Consider the following 22,272-nt stretch of genomic DNA (forward strand, 5'->3'; position numbering starts at 1 on the left):
CCTCTCCCTCTCCCTCTCCCTCTCCCTCTCCCTTTCCCTTTCCTTTTTGAGAGGGAAACAATGCTTCGTTGCTTTTGGAGGGATTTGAAAACTGTAGGACCTTTGTTAGACCTTTTCAAAGCAGCTTGGAGACAGTGAAACAAGGATCTAGCTATAGAGGCACGTAAATAGGCTGCTTTTAAACAGCTGTGGTTGCAGTTTATTCTCCAAATACATGCAACATTCCCAGCTGAGTGTTTTGATTCCATGTGCCTCTGTGAGATTACTCAGCCAAATTTGGCAATCTTTGCAATTAAAATGCAAGACATATAAATTTTTTAAAACTTCAGTAGACTTTTTCCTAATTGTCCATAGCACTAAGGGCAAACTTCTTTTTCACAATAAAGAAACAGTTCTATACAAACAGCCATACCAACCATAAAACTTGAACAAGTTATATTAATGAGATATAACATGAAAGAATGATCAAATTATTCTTCTCTAAAAAATGAAAATATATGGAAATTAAATGCAGTGATGAGTTAAAATAGAAATGATTCAGAATCTACTGCTCTAAATTAAATGGGTTTGATGAAACAGAATTACTATATGCCTAAGCTATTTTGAGAGTGGAAAGGTGAAAAAAAGGTGTATAAGTTCTGGATCACTTAAATATGAATGGAAAACATTGTATCTGAACAAGGGAAAAAAAAATCTATTGCAATGTAGCAGTGAGTCGATAAACATTCAGTTGTCTCAAATGTTGATACATGGTTTCCCATGGTACCAAAAGGTTACATTGGGCATGTATTTAGTTCCTACCATTACTGTTGATGATTTTTGTTAGATATATGATATCATTTCTGTTCGGTGTACAAATATCTGATTCTCCGAAAGCCAGTATTTAAAAAGAAATACTCTGTGGCATGAATATGTGAAATTCTATTTTGGGGAAAAAAAAGCTATCAGATCATTGAACTTGATAGTGAGTGTGTTTTTACCACCATTCATGTGCCTAAGTTTGGAGTAATGTTACAACCGGAGAGAAAAAAAATAAGGTCTTTCAGTTTTTAGCTAGCTATTTAAAGGGATCTGTTGGTAGTGGATTGATGGTGGTGTATTTTTTTTTTTTTTTTCTCAAAATGGGATGGCCTTTTCAAATGTACGTCATGCCACTTTCCAAGGAGGAGAGTAAAATTTAATTCTTAATGCCCCTGAAATTCAGATGGAGCTTTTTGCGGTGTTCCTGCAAGCACGGAGCACTGCTTAGTCACCATTAACGCTGAGCAGCTACAAGTCACTGCCAATCAGAACTATACTACCATTATTTTAATGCTAAGGTGATGTTCTTTTCAGCCTGATTATATACAATTCTACATTTTATATGACGCTTGCATCTTGTTTTAAGCAAATGTCACGATCTATGATGCCACAGTGTGGTTAAGATATGCAAATATTGACTTTTTAATTAAGAACACTTGATCGATGGTAAAATATTTGTGTTTGATTATCCATTTCATCTTCCTGTGGGTAGCCTTATTTAGGCAAAGCTGTACATCTTTATTTTGTCAGTATTGCTTGTTGAATCAGTCCCTCCAACCTGGTAATTAATTTAGATGGCATTCTCTGAACTTTGAACTCATTGCAATATGTCATCTTTTTACTGCTGTACAGCACAGGAAAGTGGAGTTCTGGCAATTCCACAAGAAAAGAAACTATTAATCATCCGAAGTCTGTCTATTTGTAACCATATCTAAGAGTAACTTCACTGGATACAATGGTGTAAAATAAATTTTAGAAATGGAAGGGTCAAGCTCAAATAAATTTAAAGTATTTTATAAAAAAAAAAAAAACAACTGTCAGGTCTTCTAAGTAAATGACCCTTAAAAATGTGAGGCTCAGCTGACTGAAGGCAGTTTTATCTTAAAAGGTTAGTAATCTAAAGAATACCAGGTTTCCTAAAGATTCGTTTAAAAAAAAAAAATGATGTGTTTCAGACTAAGCTATGATCTCAGTCCCTGCAGATGCTGGAATATCTTGCTACATTGAAGAAAGATATTGCATGAATCCCAACAGCAGGAAAAATTGAAAACATCCTTTTAATTTGCTGCTTACAAAAGAAGAATTTAGCTCTAAAGCACAATTCCATGGGAATTAGAGAAATAGATCTGGATCTTTAGAGATCATCAAGTCCATCTTCCTGTCCCAAAGCATGATGATGCAAATTGGTTTTTTTTCCTATCAGATGATTGTTAAAAATTTTGCACCTTTGAAAGACCTGCAAGAATGGTGGCTTCCTTCACTACTTCACTATTTCTAGAATGGCAGAAACTGTTTATCTCTCAGGCATCAATGCTGATAGAGCCTTGATTTGGTTCAATAGGTCCTGACAAACTTGCAAATGATGTTATTTCAGGGTGCAAAGAAGCATAAGAAGGACTTCTACAGGTACATTAGCCAGAAAAAGAAAGATGAAGAAGGCATACCGCACCCTATTGAGCAATACAGGCAGGTTGATAATAACAGAAGAGGATAGCAATGTTTTTGCCCCAGTCCTTATTGTCAGCTGCTCTTCACATAGCCCTTGGGTGGATTGGTTGGAAGGTGAGGACTGTGTCCCTCCTGCTGTAGGACAAAGATCATGTTTACCTGAAGAGCCTGATGGGTCCTGATGTGATGCATCCCAGAGTTCTGAGGGAATTGGCTTACATGATTGCCAAGACACTCCTGATATGTGAAAAGTCATGGCAGTCAGGTGTAGTCTGTGGTGACTGGAAAAAATGTCACACCCGTTTTTAAGAAGGGTAGAAAGGATGACTCAGGGAACTACCAACCTGTCAGCCTTGACTCTATGCTGGAGGAGATTGTGGAACAGATCCTCCTGGATGCTATGCTATGCCACATTGAAGAGAGGGAGGTGATATGAGACAACTAGCATGACTTTGCCAAGGGCAGATCCCGTCTCAACAACCTACTGGCCTTTCTTTCTATAATGTCCTAAATGGACCAGGGAAGACCACTGATGTCACATATCTGCACTATGGTACAGCTTTTAACACAGTCCCACACAGCATCCTTCTCTATAGATTGTAAGGATATGGATTTGATGGCTGCACTGTTCCATGAATGAGGAAAATGAGTCAATGGCTGGAAACAGATCAGTGATGAATGGTGTCCCACAAGGGTCAGTACTGGGACCAATGCTCTTTAATATCTTCATCAATGACATCAACAGTGGGATCAAGTGTACTCTCAGAAAGCTTGTGGATAACACCGTGCTGTCTGATGTGGTCAACACGTTTGAGGGATGGGATGTGATCCAAAGAGACCTAGACAAGCTCAAGCTGTGAACTCTGTAAAACCTCAACAAATCCAGTTGCAAGATCTTGCACCTGGGTCCCCCGGATTCAGCACTTCCTACAATCAATACAAGCTGGGGTATGAAAGGACTGAGCACAGCCCTGACAAAAAGGACTCGGGGTTACTCATGGATGTAAAGCTGGACATGAGCCAGCAATGTGTCCTCACAGCCCGGAAAGCCAGCTGCCCTGGGCTGCATAACAAGTGTGACCAGCAGGTCAAGGGAGGTGATCCTGCTCTTCTACTCTGCACTGGTGAGGCCTTACCTGGAGTACTGCCATTTTATATACAGGGAGCTGAAAATTCCAAATGCAGTGAAGTGAAGAATCAAACTTCTTCTCTTTTTTTTTTTTTTTTTTTAACTTTGCAGTGAATTACTTTTAGCACAGAGCCAATCTTTGCATTGATGGAAGCTATGTAAACAATTCAGAGAGATTCATTATCACTTTGTTAAGCATTTCCATCCACATATGAATCTTGTTACAAATGAGTCAAGAAATAAATAAAGCTACTGTTTTGCAGTGAGCTTACCTGACACTTTTGCTGTGACATTGTGCCAGTCATGCTTTGAATATATTTTCCAGCTGTTTCATACTTACGTCTCTTTGCACTTGAGGAGAGGGAAATCACACTGTCAGACTTACCAGCTGTTCTTGGTGTTATCTTGACTGGTTTTAATGCCCAGGAGGGAATATTGTTCCTTTATGAATCATGAAACTCTAATACAGTTCATTGTATTGTTGTGAGGTTTTATGAAATCTGCCAGGTGGCAGTTCTGTTCTTGTCTTAGAGATCTGGTTATCTTTCAAAGAACTTGTAAACATCTGAATGTGTCTAGACTTCAGTAAAGAAAACCACAGAGCTTTATTGTTGGGATAATCTTCACAAAAGTGTCATGATCTCTCATGATCCATAAACTTACATCCTTTAAAATAATGCTTTCCTGTGAATGATCCCAGTGCAGGTTTCCCTTTGTTACTCTTTGAAAGTGAGTTTTCTTTTCATATGCATGTGAATATCTACCTGCACAGATGAGTGTGTGAATAGCAAAGCCATAGGAAGAATTAAATAATGTTTATCATGTACTTTCAATTGATTTGCTTCCAATTTGCCCATTAATCTATTTCAAGAGATACCTCTGAGACTTTTAAAACTACATATTAATGTGAAGATTTTTTTTTATAAGTTTGAGGCATAGTGTAACATTTACTTTCAAACGGATGGCTGAGGATAAGAAAAAAAATGGTAGTGAAGAGTTATATTTTGATTTTTCATAAAGATGTTTTCAGACATTGAGAATGTGCCTGTGTGTTTGTGCAGTAAAAAAAAAAAATAAAAATAAGCAGTGTGAACTTTCCTAAAAAGATTTAATTTTAAACATTTGACACTAGAACACAAACCCAGAGTAACAACAAAACCTGAGGAATTCTGTAGGAGCTCATTAACAGCAGTTGCCTTGAAGAGCCTGTTATAAAGACTAAATTATACTGCCCTCTACCGGAACTACAGAAGATAGCAGACTGATGCTTAACATGCGGAGAAAGAACTCTGGCGGGAGAACCGCGAGATAGATACAAAAGTTGTTTCACACGGCTTAGCAGAATCACATAATCAAATGCTTCTGGATTTGGAATCCGAAGAGAGGCTTGGGTTTTATTCTGACTTGATGAAGAGATACTCATTTCCTTAGAGAAGAATCCGTGTACGCAGGAGAGAGACCAAAGTTAAACTTGTCAAGAAAATGGATTTTGTATCCTTGAACTTACAGGCAAAGAAAAAAAAGAATGATTTCTGAGTTACATAGGCAAATGTGTTCAGAGCTGTTGAGAGAACTGTTGTGTGAAATTGGGAGGAAAAGGTCTCTTTGGGTCCTGTGCCACAGATTATTATTTTTTTTATTATTATTGTTGTTGTTTGCATTCCAAAAGTATACATAGTTTTTCCCCACTGAGATGTTTTTATTAATATTATTATTATTATCATCGAGCATTTGACTTAGACCATTTTCTACATTAAAGCTTTTGGTCATTCAGTGTTACTGAGGTCAGTGGAAGAAATTAATCCCGTGTATAAGTATTCTTTTCTTAAAATGAGAAAGGGATCTAAATGTTTGGCTGATCTTGAATCCACAGTAAAATCTTCAGTGTTTCTCCCGTTGTAAGTACCTAATTCTTCTGCATTATACTGGCTAGATGGCTCTGAAGGCACAGGCATCAACTGACAGGGAGCTCTGGGCCCGAGGAAATGACATGGAAATTGCACTGTCTGTATTGGTCTCCATCAGGACTCAGTGGCACAGTGAAGCAAAAATGCTCAGTGAAATCAGTCAGCAAACTAACAGATAGCCTCGTGGTAATGGAAACTGGTTATTCCTGTTATCACAGCTTTGGTTGAATGACTTCAAAATATAAAAATAAGTCATAAATGTACCAAGATGAGAACTTTATTGATGTAGTTCTTCTAGACTGATTGACTCCATGCACTGGTTAAAGTTTTGCATGAAGCTTTGAAAGGATTTCATTACCGTATAGTTGAACTCACCAATTTTACACACTGGAATAACCCCTTAAAAGAAAACCATCTTTCCATATAAAGAATTGGACAATGTGTGAATTATTCATTACAGCAAGTTGAAGATCTGACTCGTTTTGTGTAAAAGATTAAAGATTAGGTCAGGGCTCTTGGTCCTGTAAGATGCACTGGCAGTAGTTTCATTCCACCCACTTAATTCACAGTTTTATATTCTTGTTTAGCTTTTGCAAGGTCATCCATGCTTTTAGAAGTAAAAGAAAAAAATATTGAAAGGACAGTTTTTAAGAACCAAGCTGATAAAGCTTTTTTATTTATTGGATTTCTCACAAATAAGCCACCAGAACATCTCTAAATAAACAAATATGTTTAGGTAATCTTTTTTCCATAGGTTGTTTAGCAGTCCTATACTACTATTCATGGTTTGTTGTTATATCTTCTCTGGAACTGAAAATTTACAAGCTTCATTTCGCTTGTCTTGGCTGTTGTCTTGGCTGAAGTGTTGAACTCTCCGTTGTGTGACTTTGAACGAATGAGGTAAAACTTAAGAGGGCTCATCTGTATTTCTTAGGAAACTGGACTGATACTGTTTTTATCTTAGTATTTCATAAAGAGTATTTTGATTGCTGAAGTAGCTGTGATATCACTGTCAGTAAAAGTGTGTTAGCACACAGTATCTATTTATGCACTGTGTCAAAGCTGGAGATATATTTTGAAAGTTCTTCAAATAGTTCTGTTGCTAGGATGATGTAAAAAGGTACATGTACAGAATTTGCTGCAGTGAGTGGTTCATAGAAAAAGAAAAGGTTCCTGCAAAATTATGGTTTGAGACACAAATGCAGAACTGTTTAGATATCCCTTGTTAAGTAGCTGGAAGTTTTCACAGGTGTCTTGTATTTTAAAATGGAGGCGGTAGAGAAACTGAAGGATGTATTCTATCTCTGTTTCTTGAGTAAGCAGTGAGACTTTACTGGAGACAAATTGATGTGTAAAAGAATACTGACCTCAGCTGACTAGCAAATGATGTTACTTCAATTTTAGCTCCTTACTTTTTTTTTTTTTTTTTTTGGTGAAACGAAAGTAAAGTTAATTGTTTTACATTAGATGTTCCTTTTGACACTGATTCAGAATGAGGAAAATAAAAGGAAGTATTTAGCAAGTAAAGTCTATATATTTGATGACACACAATAAAATTATATTCCTTCTTTCTTTTCTCGGGACTGTTGCGGTTAGAGTAAAACCCTGAAAATCTTGTTTCCACTGAAAAAGTAACTTTCTGCTGGAGACTGATAAAACTGTTGAACAGTATTCAGCGTATTTAATAAAAAACAAATCTTTGCTTTTGTAGTGAGGCTTTATTTTGAAAGATGAAAAGTAATCCAATTGACTTGCCTTCCACTTAGTCTTATAATGATAAATACATATAGAATGTGTTTAAATTTGCCTTTAAAAATAAATAAATAAAGATCACAGAATTAAAATGGCTTGAGTGAAGTACTCCATAATGGCCTCAAGTTGTGCCAGGGGAGGTTTAGGTTGGATATCAGGAAAAATTTCTTTACAGAAAGGGTTGTTAAGCACTGGAACAGACTCCCCAGGGAGGTGGTTGAGTCACCATCCCTGAATGCGTTTAAAACCCATTTGGATGTGGTGCTCGGGGACATGATGTAGCAGTGGGTTGGTAGAGTTAGGGTAGTAAGGTTAGGATGAGGTTGGACTTGATGATCTTGAAGGTCTTTTCCAACCTGAGCAATTCTATGATTGTATAACATATCTATGCAGAACTGGAGAAACCTCCAGTGATTTCCAGCATCAAAGGTCGCCCTTCTTCTGATAGCTTAGTAGCCTTTACATTAATTACCTATTTTATGCATTTTTATGCGTTTTTTACTTTTATGGTTAAATACTGAGAACAAAGTTCGCTACGGACTAGATTTTGTAAAATGTGATTTTTTTTTTTTCTTTTTAGGGAATAGCAGAGTTGTTTTTCAGAAAAATCTGCTACCTATATTTTCAGAAAAGTAAAAATGGCAAAATTTATCACATACCAACAGAGAGCATACATTTAACAGTACTTTTAAATTGTGTAATACTAAATAAGCAGCAAAATTCATGACTATAACCAAGAATAAAACCAAATCAAATGATTTTTACAATGTCTCTTAAGACACTGAACTTTGCTAAAAAGAAGAAAATATGATAAAATAATTACATTTTAAGATGCTGAAGAGAAAAGACTTTATGAATGATAATTATTGTATGTTTTAGGTATGCTACCAGGTGTATGAGATGCAGGTATGCATTTGTCAGCATTTCTTGGGTTTGAATTGTTCCAGCAATTTTAAGCGGCTGTTTTAGAAGTGATGCATGAATTTCGCAATAGTTTGCATGACCTAATAGAGGCTGTCTAGCCACAACTCAGAAAAAAACAATGTTGTTTTTCTCATATGCTTGAAAATAACCTTTCCTCCTTGAAATCCTGTGTACCCTGTCCCACACAGCTCCTGCTCTATCTGAGCTTAACCCCAAATTCCTTGAATTCAGTACTAAACTTTACATACATTTGAAAGATATTTGGCTGGCAATCTGTTTCCAGAGTATAATTCTTATCCATTTATTTTCTGGGGGGAGTAAGTTACACTTATTTATAATATATATGCAAGAAATATGATTACTTTATGAATCGTATGAATTTAATTAAAGATATTTTCATAGCGTTTTCTGCCAAGAAGTAGTTCCTGATTTTCCCCAGTGTAAATAGGTGGGAAATAAAGTTCAACAGTTCTCTCTCTCATAAAAATGCTGTGACTGTAGGTTACACGTGGCTTCAGAGATGTACCTAAAGCCAGTGGAATCTCGGTCTTATAATGCACGATTTAGACAGCAAACTTCAGACTACAGATTGTTGGAAATATTTCCACATAAGGGACTGTTGCTGAAAAATGTTCCAGTGAAACTATTTTCTTCCTTTCTGTTCTTCTTTATTTTCAATTTGTGAAAATGAATGTTTTCAAGCAACTTTCAATGGTAACCTTTCCTTAATCCAATACATAATTTCTTGACTAAATGAAGAAGTAGAGCCACCCCAAATCAAACTACTTCAGACAGGTACTTGAGTCTGTTTCACTTGGATCCCAGATAAGAAACCTGAGCACTAGGTGCATGGCTGACCTAAAGTAACACACGAGTGACATTTTTGAGGGATCATGAGTTTTCCACAAATGGAAACGCTTGCTTCATCTCAACTTTTTCCCAAGTAGTGATGAAACCATTTACTACTCTGCTAAAAAGGTTCTGAAAACAAGAGGTGTATGGGAACTGCTGAGTCATGGCCTGAACCACTGATTGAGCACCTGGAGGAAAGACCCAGTCAGCCCTGGGAGCACAGGTGAAGGCAATTCACCTGTGCAACCAGAAGGGGTGGAGCCTGGCTCCACCCCTCTTAGGCCTCATTTAAGGGCTGACTGCCCCTGAGGAAGGATCTCTGCCTGGAGATCCTTTCTTGGTGGGAGCCTTTTCCTGCGAGCCCCAAATCTTCCGATCCGGGTGAGCGCTGTATTTTCCTTCCACCTTTTGTAACGCTGTTTCCATTGCGTTAGTCCTGCTTATCGCTACAAGAGGATAGAAAAAAAGGAAAGCTTAAAACTCTAGTAGAACTGCTTCTTCTAATTCTCTTCTACATTTGGTTTTCAGTTATAAAATGATCTTTCATTAAAAAGAAATACTGGATAAAGTCTTTTCATCCACTCCACCCCAACACAAAAACACTTCCTGAAGGCAGCAGAAGAAACTGCACCCAGTACCTTTTTTTTTTTTAATATGGAAAGAAATCAGAAAGTCTGCATGCTAATGATTTCTTTTCTTTGAAAATGAGCTCATTACTGCTCATTTCCCTCTGCTTTTAATCTGTTCAAGTATGTTTCTTCTTTAAAAAATTTCAAAAGGCATTTCATGAATCTGTAACAAAAGCAAAGTTAAAACACAGGCTCCTTCTAATGAGAAACATAGTCGTGCTTCACTTATGAAGGCGGGAATTAAATTATTGAAGAGAGGAAAACATGGATGGGCCACAGAGAAGTGAACTGAGGAAACAAATGTAAAATTTCATAAAGGGAGAAAAAGCAAAAACTGAGAAGTCCTAGTCTGATATTAAATTTGCCAAATGAAATGCACAACAGACTACAATGTAGTACAAATTACAAATATGTATAATTTCCTAGTGTCATGTATTCTGGTTGGGCTTTGATTATTTCTAATGTTATAATTTATGGATAAATAATTTAATTTGTACAGTGATAAATGGAAAAGTAATTTCTGAATAAAACTGAATTTTAACTATTTCAGATTTTCCACGTCTTGGTGCATCTCTGCTGGACACCACATTGTGTGTAAAAGGTAATAGCTTGCTTTAGAGTGCTGATGTATGTGCATGAGTTTAGATCTGCTTATTTACTTGTGCTCATTTATGGGATTTGGTTGAATGACCTGACTTAAAAATGGATAAATCTGCTTGTCAAGTAACGTAAGAGATTCTTTGCAGAATGGCACAAAATTCTACATGGTTCTCTGTGTAATATTAAACATCCCTTACTCTTTTCTTCTTCTGAATCCTTAGTTTCATATGCTTTCACTGAATTATTTTTCTTCTTTTTCACTATCAAGTAATAAATACTAAACTGTTTAAAGATGTTATTACTGAAGTTTCTGCTTTCTTACACGAATTAAGACTTTATTTTGTCAAGCAGTGTAAGAATTCAGAAAGAAACATTTCTTTCCACCTTTTTTTTTGTTGTGTGATATTCCTTTCTGTTATTTCAGGTGACTCAGCATGTGTCATTTCCATGATGCTGAAAGCACAATTTATAACTAAAAAATGGGCTCTGAATTTGTGCAGTAGGCAAAAACTGAAGCCTAAAAAGGTATCAAAACTCTTTCAGAGCGTTACAACAGATGTTCCACAGTAAGAAATTTTTTTGTATTGTGCTGTAGCATATAAAATTAATATAATGGAAAGAGATTTAATTAGGTATACTCAAAAAGACATACAACAGCCTTACAAGGCACAGCTTAAAGCGTATTTTTTTCTCAAGATTGCATTTATATTACACATTATATATATTATTTTCAATACATTACAAAGTTTGTTTTCTCTATCAGATGGTCACAAATCATGACTGGTATCCTTTGATATTTACGGAAAAAAAATAATATTAAAGGTAATAAGTGCTGGACTGTCCTAGAATTCCTGTGTGTGCTACAAGTAATAAGCCAAGTATTCTAACAACACAACAGAAGAGCTGTAGTGACTGCAATTCAGACATTTCATACACAGTGTGTGAACTAATTTTGCGTCTGTGATGTTGGCCAAAAATTGAAGCTCATTGGTGATTCCTGAGGGTCTCCTTCATGTGGTTTTGAGCAAAATTGTATGATAGGTTGCTAGGCTTCACTTGCATACAAGATAATTAATATATTGAAGACTCGTTTCCTTGTTTCTTTCTGTATATATATTACAAAATGATTGAACATGGTGATGTAAGGGCGTTTTAAAATTGGAATTCTGATTCTTCACTGATTTTCATTTAAAGAATATTGAAATAAAGGTACCTTATTCCTTCTTATTTCATTAGGAATAAATTGTTAATTTATTGCCAGCCTTCTCTGAGGTATTTCCAATGGAGAAATGGATCTCTTAATTTGAATAGTGTGTCAGATGACAACTGATCCTGTAAAGATTTAGAATGCAAAATTTTCATCTTGCACATTTCCATGCAGGTTAGCTGCCACTGCTGCCCTTTTGCTCATCTTAATACTAGGGCTTCTTGCCTGTTAAGTAGCCACTTAGGTAGTGATTGCTGCAAAAGCTTGGAAGTGATGATACCCTTCCCATTGGAGAGCTGCACAGGGACATATATCATACAGCACCTGGATGTTTTGGTGGCTTCTGCATTTTCCAGGCACTATCTTTTAATGGTTATTCAAGCACAATGTGAATTTCCAACTCCCTCTATTAAAAGTCATGATGTAATTAAAAATTATGATGATAAAAGATGACTTTGTGGCTTATGACAAGGCAGTATGAGGAACCTGAAGCTTCATTTAGAGTCTGGATTCTAGCAGAAACTCTTGAGGAGACAGTGAATTATGTTACTAAGTGTAACCATGTTTTATGCTGATTTAAATGCACTCTGCTTTGGGTGAGTGTGGTGGATTTTGCAGTTGAATTTCACATGGTCTGAAACAGTGACCTTTGTTTGAGATCTCTATCATCCACAAGAAAAAAAAACAATGAATGTTACTGAATAAATATCTTCTCTATGAAGGGTAAAGTCAATTCTCAACTTAACTTCCTGAGGAAAAGTGAAGTTGAGAGTTTTACGCTGGGTACAAAATCCAGAGCAAAAAGTCAACATAAAATAGATTTTTAGAGAGATTCCTGTTTTGAAACTTTCAAGCTTAGTATTGAAAGATGGAGAAATGTAGATATAGTTAAATATGGAACAACCAGGTGGATTTATTAGACACTGTGCTAGCTAACTTCTAAAAAGAGAAAAACCCTGCTATTAACATTGATTTTCATTGAGTAAAATTATCTCTTAATACTGAATATTTTGATAAAGTATTATGCATATCTTTTAAATAATTGTTTAAAATAATTTTTATCTGCAACCAAAATAAAAATCCGACAGCTAACTGTAAAACTGATTCCAGCCAAGTTAAAACAAAGATTACAGTAAAGTGTACCCATGAGATTTTTGGACTGAGTACTTCAGAGTCAAAATTTAGATAGTCATTTTCCAACCAAGATGCATTATCTTTACTGGTATTTTTTCATTTGTTTGTTTGCTTTAAGTCATGCCTTTTTAATATGAAATTCTCAAATACACATTTAGCCTCCGAGCATTCTTTTATTCTGGATCTTAGGCACCTTGTTTAATCTTAGTCTTCCCATTTCTTTTTGTTGTTTTTGGACCCACATCTTCTATTTTGAGTGATTTTGGCACCCAACTTGAAAAACTGGATATGTACTGCTAGGACGAGAAAATGGATGAAAGTTGCTAAAAGGAGTTGTCTTCTTGCTTATGTAAATCTGTTAAGCTGAGCAATAGCGTGCTTGCTTCTGAGATTTTCCATTTGGTAGCGCAGCTGATTTCCAGCCTTTCCTATTTTTCACACAGTATGAGTTCAGTTCTGAGCTCATACATCACTGACCACATGCTAAAAATGGAATTCCATTTCCATTTAATATATCTTCATTCTATTTCTTCTTTCTAGAAGGCTTGTTAGGCTCACATCCCGCTCTTCCTGGCATTCCTCCTCCTTTATTTCCTTGGGTTGCAGTTTAAGAGCACTAATGTAATTCATTACAGAATGCTTTGTCTGTTTTTCTCCCCTCACCATGTGATTACTTAGAGAGCTGCTGAAGAGACTTAATAGCCCTCTCAGTGTACAGACAAAATACTTTAGAAAAAGGTAGGTTTGTCAAATTAGTGAAAGTCTGATACTTCAGCATCGTGTATCATTTGAGTGTTACCCAATTAAAAATAACACAAAAAAAATGACAATTGTAATGTCATCTATTCCATCTTTGTCTGGGTGATTTTAACGTTGTCACAGGGGGTTATGCTCCTCCACCTGAAGCTTGGATTGTGACATAAAAGGAAGTGGGGAAAAATGTGACTAAATATTGCATGGATTTTGAAAATGTGCTTGTGAGAACATTGAGAAGCTTTTAACAGATTCAGTCTTTTATTTTTCCTTTCTAACTTCTACAGTCTGTATCAGTGTGGGTTACTGGAGTTTCATCTTCTGAAGCCTTTCCAGGCCCTAGCTGTTTGGTCAGCTAATCACAGATATCACATTTTAAAAGAAGGTAAGAACGCGACATACTCTGACAAGAGCTATCTCTCAAAGTTTATTTTACCTACAAGGTTATCTTTGTCCTCCGTAGTGAATAATTTGTATTTACACTTAAAAGAGCTGAGGATCTATCAGATTTTTGATGTGATTGGTAACTGACATTCTGACATGTTCAGTTTTGCATGGACTGTATGCTTTGAGCCAGATGCAATTTAAACTGCAAGAGACTCTTTAGACCTGCTTTTGCTTACCTGTGGAGATGAACACCACTCTGTGTTACTCTATTTGTTTAACAGTTTTGGAAACTGTTTAACAGTTTTGGACTGTTAAAGAACCAGCAGCGTAGGCTGGAGTGGAATTAGATGCTGGTTCCTGTTCACTTGATCAAACTTAATGCCAGGCTGTGCATCTCTAAGGGTACTGCAACTGTAATGCTGAAGAATGATGTGAAATGGAAAAAAGTAGCTAATTGTTGATGCATATTTTTGAGCTCCTGTTTTCCTTGCATCATAGTATGTAACTGTTTCATCTTCCAGATCCACAAAGCAGTTGCAGGCACTTGGAAGAATTTTGACCAAGTTTGGGTGAACCAAGGACTATGGAGAACATCAGAATTCATGTGATATTAATGAAGGTGGAAGAATAGCCAAGGACTTCTTAATTTGCTTTGCTATTTTTTTTCTGTTTTTTGTTTGTTTATCATGCTGTGAACCAGTAAATTGCAGTTGCTGTTACTAGATGTTGCCTGGTCCCAAATTAAAAGCAAGAACTGAGAGGCTCCCAAGTTGTCTATTTACAATGTGAAAAGATGGAAGCACCTGAAAATGAGATGCAGAAGTCAGTGAGAGCCTTTTTTTTTCTGATCTCAAGGTCTTCCAATTGCAAACGTTTCTGAAGGGATGGGATCTGTTGCTTAGATTAATATTAGGTCAAGGTATACTTAGGAGGATTGTCACATGGTGAAGAATTACATTCACTCCTACCTGGACACATCTTTCTATTTTGAACGCTATTATCATCAGCAGCTATTAGCTCGCTGCTGATGCTGATGTTACTCTTCTTTTACGTGCACTTGCTCCAATTATTTCTACTTGTGCTAACAGTATGATTTTCTACCACATATGTGAAACAGTTTAGGAAGTATCTCTTAGACATATAAAGAGTAATAAGTGTCAGAATTTTAGCCAAAGAAATAAATGACTCAGAAATTTAAGAACTCCACTAATGTTTCTGTACCCTGGCTTATTTGAAATCTCTAAAGAAGTCAGACTGAAAAAATGGGGATTGGCCTCAAAATTTTTGTCTCATTTACACTTGCTTTTCAATTTTAAATAGACAAAAAGTATTTTTCAAAACTAATAGCCATAAGTATTTGTCAAGTCATAATATTTTTTCTTGGCTATGCAAGCACAGTAATTTGTTTTTCAGAGAAGATGCCCTAAGATTTTAAATCAGAAAACACACAGAAATGTATTATTCTAAACATGTCTAACTAAAACATGAGCTGGAATTTGTAGTTATATATGAAATTAATTAACTAAAGGCATGTATTTATCAACACAGTTTTCTGTTGCAGTGATTATTCATACTGGACTTACAAATGTAGAAGACTTAAGTTCTTCTGGGAGGAGGCAGGATCACAACCAGGAGCACCAGGAGCATCATTCTTTCCTGTGAGTACTGGAAGTTAAGATTTCAGATTTTACATTGTTTTTGTTTTTCGTGTTCTGTGAAAATATACTATTCTATTACACAAAATGACACTTTCTGATGTCACAAGAAAATGTTTATTTTGTGAGGTAATCTTTCTACGTGCATTATGTGTTACCTGAAAGGAAATTTCATTCACTGATCAGAACAAGTGCCCCTCTATCTATTACAAAATAAATAAGCTCTAAAAGTCAAATGCATTATTGTCTTCAATTTTTTTTGCTCAGTCTTATTCTACAATGTACAAGGACTGCTCCAGAAGTAATGCTTTCTATTTTATTATTTTGGCCCACAATGTCAGAGGCAGATGTTGGTAGTATGACATCAGAGGCTGAACCTTCCTTTCAGTATTCTGTTACATGTTGTTGCTGTGTGAGAGATGGCAGCAGAGGGGTAGTCTGACAAAATGGCATCTGACGTGGAAGTGTGTATGAAGCAAAGGTGTGTCATTAAATTACTCCATGTGGAAAAATATGGCAGTCATCAACATTCATTGATGTTTACTGAATGTTTACGGAGACCAGATAGTGGATGTGAGCACGGTGAGGTGATGGGTGGTGTGTTTAAGTAGTGGCTACAGCAACAGTGGGTACCTCCGCTGGTGCAGATTTTTATGAGCAGAGCATGCAGACTCTTGCTCATTACTCATGAAAAGGCATAGATAGTGGTGGTGAATATGTTGAAAAATATTATTTTGTTGCTCAGAATTTGCTCTATCGTATAGTGTTATTGAGGTCTTCGTATCTGTTATAGTTTCCATGGAAATAAATAGGAGACATTACTTTTGGGGCAACCTACACGTGTCTGCATTAAAAGTACATATAATTTAATCTGAAAGATGTATTTGGATAGTAAAGTATGGTAGACTTTGTGATAACTGGAAAACTACATTGGTGATGTTCATTCAGTCCTCATCTAGAGAAGGCTGAAGCTGAGCATGTAAGAGGCAATCCAGCTTCTGAAGTATGCAATCTGATAAAGGTTTGCAAAATTGTAATGGTTAATGTGTATACGGTAGCTCATCCTGGAAGGTGTAGTCTGTTGAAAATCTTCTAGAAGAAATGGATCAAAAAGCCCAATATCTTTGTTACTAAAATATGCAAAGCAAAGTAGTAAAATATGCATCCTGATTATTAAAATATGCAAATAGACCCACCGTATACATAACAATTTGACTATAAAAATATGTACATAAGTCAGTGAAAAATCAACAGGCTGTGCAACTTCATGTATGCATTATTTAACTTGATTACAAAAGTAAACAAAATATTAAATGAGAAAATATATTATTTAGATGAATCTAAATAAAATCTAAATGCATTCTAAATCTAAATTTAAAGAGCATAAAAAAGATTGAAGATTGCTGTGGGAACCCAAAGCCTCATATCTAGGCATTATTAGGAAACTGTTTAATTCCCTACCTATGTAGGATTGCCAGAACCTGACTTTGGCAAACTTGATGAAGTAACTTGTATGCTTGATTTTTATACTGGAGCTTTTGTTTGCTTTGCATTTCTGTTCATTTTTGTTCGTCTTTTTTTTTTCCTCAGTGTTGCATGTCAATATGCTCAGTAGAACAGCTAAGGGCCTTGGGAAACTTTTAAAGAAATTAACCCTGCTGCTCAATCACAACAGCAAAACTGCTGTGCCCTTGGTTTGAGGAGGAAAAGCAATGTCTTCTGTTTTCCAGTCAGCTACGGTCACACCCTGACTTTCAGTGCCCTTTTGATTCCTAGTCTAGTTTGCAGGCTAGATTTTCCTTTCTCAGAAGTGAAGGAAGCTGTCAGTAGTAGCAAGCCTACTTCTGACTTGGCTTTCCTTTCATGTGAAAGGAAGGTGTCCCTTCAGAAGGACCATTTGCTTCTTACCAGCCTGATTGAAGGATTTTCTTAGGGAAAAGACAACTTTGGTAAGATCTGCAAACCTCAGATTTTCTTGCTGCTGTTTGGTTTGGCTTTTGTTCTGGAAATGATACATAAATCTGAACACATGCATTAGACTTTTTCCCTAGTGATACAAGTTTGTATTCACGTCTTCTGAGAGTTTCTTTGACACCATTGCCCTCTTCTGGATGGCAAGATTGTTATTCTCCTATCTTTGCAGACCATCCCTCTTCTGGGAGTAATCATGAAGGGCTTCAAATATAACTTTTTTTGTAAAATGTGCAGCATCACATCTCTGAAGGGAAGTTACATTCAGCAGTCTCATTGACTCCAAGCCAACCTGGATTTTATACTATATACTTGCTTTTCTCTGATGCTGGCCTGGGAGATTTGTATATAGGATATTTTTGTGCTACAAGCCATTCATTCAGAAAGGGTGATACAGGAAGGCAAGACAGAGCAGCTGACTATTCAGAGCACTTGTTTTACTGTATAAGGAGGTAACTGCTCTCAAATGTGTAAAAATATTTTGAGTTCCTTTCATGAAATGTCGAAGTGTGGGAAAAGCGTGTGATCAATGACCACTGAGATTAACATCCTGTTACTGTAGGGTTACAGTACTTTCTCTTATGGCATTGCTACTGTAGCTGTTAGGAAATCTTAGAGAAGACTCTAAGGATGAGGTAAGTACAGATACTTAAAGAATATTCTCTCATCTTCCAGATTTCTTAAGTCAGAGGGGATACTATTCTGTGAACAGTATACTGTGAATAGGATACTATTTCCTAAATAACTGTTCCATTATTTTGTCTAATAGCTTTTTGCATCTCTGTACACTTGTAACACTAAGTTGTACTGAATTGAATTCCACAGTGTAATGCACACTGCCTGATGAAATAGCTTGTTTTGTTTGTTTTGAGCCTACCCTATGTTAATTTATTTCATGCTTCCTATTTTTTCTTGTAGAAAAGACAATAAGTCTTTTTGCTCATCTTTTTTTTTTCCATATCTATTTTATCCTCTCTGAGTTATAGTTATTTCTTATGTGGCAGACATTCAAAATCTTTTAATGTCCTTCATTGTTGTCAGTTCTTGTACATACTGCTAATTTTGGTCTATCCCTTCTTGGGTTGTTGAGTGGAAGTGAGACTCTTAAGTGAGCTCCTGGCAGCAGGTATCACATCAAAGCTTTTATTGATAATCCCCCTCAGAACTGTCTGCTATTGTCATTTTCAGACAGGAGCTGATGAGCTCATCATACTTTTGTATCTTCTATTCCTCCTCACAGCTGCATATACTAGTACGTAGGAATTGGCTTTGAAATATTTTAGAGAATTGAAGCCCTCTGCATCCTGTCTGAATGAATTCTGAGTTCTTCTCTTTAGCCTTCCTCACTGTCTTCCCTGCAACAGTTAGGAGACACTTCTGAGGATGGGAGGTACTGTTTCTATGGCCTCTGAACAACACAGACTTCATGTAGCTACTTCTGTGGTATTTCTTCAGTGTAAGATGATACGGCTTCATTGATCACTGATAGGCTTTGGGACGCTTTTGTCCCATAATACCACTTCGTTTGCAATCAGTGGCTGTCACGACAGACCCTGAAAATAGTAGAAAGGAATGGAATGTGATAGTTCAGTTGAAAGTACTTGACAAAGGTCATCAAATCCAATGGCCTGACAACTTCATGGCTAACCAAAAGTTAAAGTACATTATTAAGTAATATGAAATCAATTAAATAAATAAAAGTAATGATGAAGGATACGCTGGTTGATCTCATTGGGATGGCCCTTTAGCATAAGTCCTCTGTGAGGTAATCAGCATCATGAGACATCTGGACAAAAATTTTAACGTACTGACCCAGGAAGAGGAGGAAGATGATGGATGAGGTAATGAAAGAAAGTGACTGCTGAAGAGTGAAATAGTAGAGAAGTAAAGTACTGAGGATAAGGCGGTACAGGTAAAGTAAGAGGATGAGAAGAGAGGGGCACAGCAGGAGAGAGGGGAAGGATAAAATGTTAGCTAGCAATCCTTTGTTAGAAGATGAGAATGCTAGCTAGCAGTGTCATTTAATTTTCTATATGAATAAGTACTAACATTATAGGTATTCTAGGGTCAAATATCTGCTGTAAGAAAAAGCACCTCCTGAAATTGCAGAAGATGGTTGGTTCTAGAATAGTCATTAACTGTAGACAGCTGCAGCTGATATGAGTATATATCTCCTTCCTTTGGAGAATGAGATATGTATGAATGACAGGACTTGGACAGTCCACTGTACACTTTTGGCTGTAATGATTAGCTCTGTAGCTCTGCATTAGTGTCTTGGAGAGCATAGTTTCCATGTGTGGGCTCTTTTAAGGCTGCCTGTGTGGATTACTATTCTTGCAACTGCTTCCACAAAGAGCTATACTTAAAAATACAGGACTGTATCTATTTTCTGTCTTTACACAGAATAGCATTTTATTGCCCTAAATTATTAGTGTGGTATGCTAAAAATATAAAACTCGTTTTCAGTATTTGGAATTACACTAGAATAAATATAAAACAGAAAATCCCTTGAGCTGTATAGTTTGTGATTGAGTTTTCTTCTTCGAACATAAAGCTTATAAATTAGTGGGGCAGCAGAGTGAAGCCGAGTGTAAAATACTGCAATAAAACTGAACACTTTGTATCTTCCTCTCTTGCAGTTATGATCATTACAGAAAATAGTTATTAAATCTCAAAAGGTTACTATAATTGAATTGCTTGTGTAATAACTTACTGTTCCTTGAATCCCACAGATAGAAAACAAAAAACGAAAACACAAAAATCTCTCTGTAATACTACTCTTTTTCATTAAGAAGAAAGATATAATGTTGAATTTTCACGTGATAAACTTTTCATCTCTATTGTGTTCAAACCAAATACCTACATATATATCTTAAAGGCCATTCATTTTAAATTTTTTACTTATATGGGGTTAATATTATTTCAGAGCTGTTGAAGATGTTGCCATTTCCTTGATGATGTGCCCAGCTGTTTAAAAAGCAGGAAAAAAAAATCCATGTGCTTGACATTTGACAGGTAACTGGAGAAACAGATAGTATTACAATATTGCTCTTTTCTGTCTGATTTATCAATCTATCATAACTCTTTTGTCAACAAGGTGTGGCTCTTGCTTTCCTGGCTTGTCAGACTTATAGGTAAAGATATTTATTTTCTCTTTGGCATCAGAGACTGACAAGACAGATATCCTAGAGCTTATAACTGTTGTTTTGGCTATTGTTACTTCTAGCTGCTTATACATATTTTCTTGAAGTATCATCACTGCTGCTGCGACCTTTTAGGTGCTGCCATAAAGCCTTAACTGACTTCCTCAGGCAGCAAGTCTCTGGCAAGCTAGCAGTGAAGCGATGCTCTCAGTACCTGTGCTAGACCTGTGTTTTGTACTTGGAGTATATAAACCTCTAGCACAATCCATTTATCACCCAGTGATGACTGCCAGGAGTCTGTCTCCTACTTTAGCTCGTATTTCTAGTCATCAACCATGGTACCCCAGTCTTATGTGTAGCTCTGTTGCTTCCAGTTCCCCTTAGCATACCTCTCTCTTCATCTGGTGACGTTCTCTGGTAAATTCATCATTTGGATAAGTTTTGCATCTGATTTTGCATGTTTTAAAATTTGTCTTCTGTCTACTCATTAAAACAGAAGTAGATGAAAAAGAAATAGGAGTAGATTAATAACAGCCCATATGACATAAGTAATCAGATGCTTACTTAATGAACCATTGTAATTATGATCCATAGACACATTATTGGCATATAAACTGGGCACAACAAGGGTTTTAATGAGATTTGATAGGCTACTTAAATCACATTCTTGATAGGGTTATCCAAATGTGTTCAAGCTGAAGAATTCAGAAAATATATAAAAAAGAGTAATTGCAACATTTGCGGTAGCAAATAGCTAGAAGTTTTAAAACAAAAATATAAACCATGTGGCTTAGCAGGACAGTTTTCTATAATGAGGATAACATCCGCTTTGTATCTCCTCTACTGCGTATGAGGTCCACAATGAGCAATTTAGTACAGAAAGACAGAATTTGAGGTATCTTTATGGATTAGTCAGTCGTTAGTAAGAAGAGAATTTTTAAAATGCTGCTGTAACAAAGGATGTCTCTAACGTGCAAACATTGTGGTGACAGGGCTTTTCTCTCCTTAAGGAGCAGGCATTTCTATTATTATATTTCTTACTAGAAATAAAAATCTCAATGTTTGAGTCCATTTAATGAATTAGTCTTTTTTTAGTGTTCAAATCTAATTTCTTCTTTTATGGTATGCCTGATTGTTATTTCTCAACCTGCATCAATAATTGGTCTCACTGTCAAAGCTACACTGTCACTGGGTTCAAGTGTTTGTTCTTGTTTTCTGTATCAGCCTGACATCCAAAATAATTCATTTAGTCATCTGTCTATCCTCATTTCTGTAACTCAATCACAACTTGTTTCATTTTTTAACTGATAAGAGCTGTCTCTGCTTTAGGTTTTTTACTGTAGGAAGTTCCAAGTATTAAGCATTTAAAAGTTAGTGTTGCTAAGCTGTACTTTAGGAGTTTTACAAGATAAACTGGAATAAAGTGTCAAGCTGAACATCCTTGCTTATGTGAACAACAAAGCTTTCCATTATTTACATTTTTGTGGGTAGTGTAAATTGTGGTTAGGTATGATTACTGGGGGACAAAAGATAAAATTGATATGTATCTCTCAGAAAAATATATGCTGTTTTCATTTAGTAAGGACAGAGACAAAATCATTGTCTTCTATTTTGGAATTCTGCCTGAAAAAAAAGAAAAAAAAAAGAAAAAAAAAAGAAAAAACCTCCAAGTATTTCTGTCAAGTTAATAGTTTGCCACAATGTGATTTGTTTGTGGTCAGCATATTCACTCAATTGAAGTAAAGGAAATTACGTGTTTT

The 22,272-nt window shown here is 36.1% G+C and overlaps 1 long non-coding RNA gene across 2 annotated transcripts in view; it reads left to right on the forward strand.

Moving 5' to 3' along the window:
• Positions 1–22,272, forward strand: part of LOC110397490 — a 264,908-nt gene that overhangs the window by 103,428 nt on the left and 139,208 nt on the right. For both annotated transcript variants that reach the window (XR_002437805.1, XR_002437804.1), the window contains 4 exons: positions 10,213–10,263; positions 13,644–13,741; positions 14,265–14,362; positions 15,305–15,401. This is a non-coding gene — a long non-coding RNA (uncharacterized LOC110397490). The remainder of the gene's footprint in view (positions 1–10,212; positions 10,264–13,643; positions 13,742–14,264; positions 14,363–15,304; positions 15,402–22,272) is intronic.

The sequence above is a fragment of the Numida meleagris genome, chromosome 4 (genome assembly GCF_002078875.1).
Source record: "Numida meleagris isolate 19003 breed g44 Domestic line chromosome 4, NumMel1.0, whole genome shotgun sequence".
Classification (NCBI taxonomy): domain Eukaryota; kingdom Metazoa; phylum Chordata; class Aves; order Galliformes; family Numididae; genus Numida; species Numida meleagris.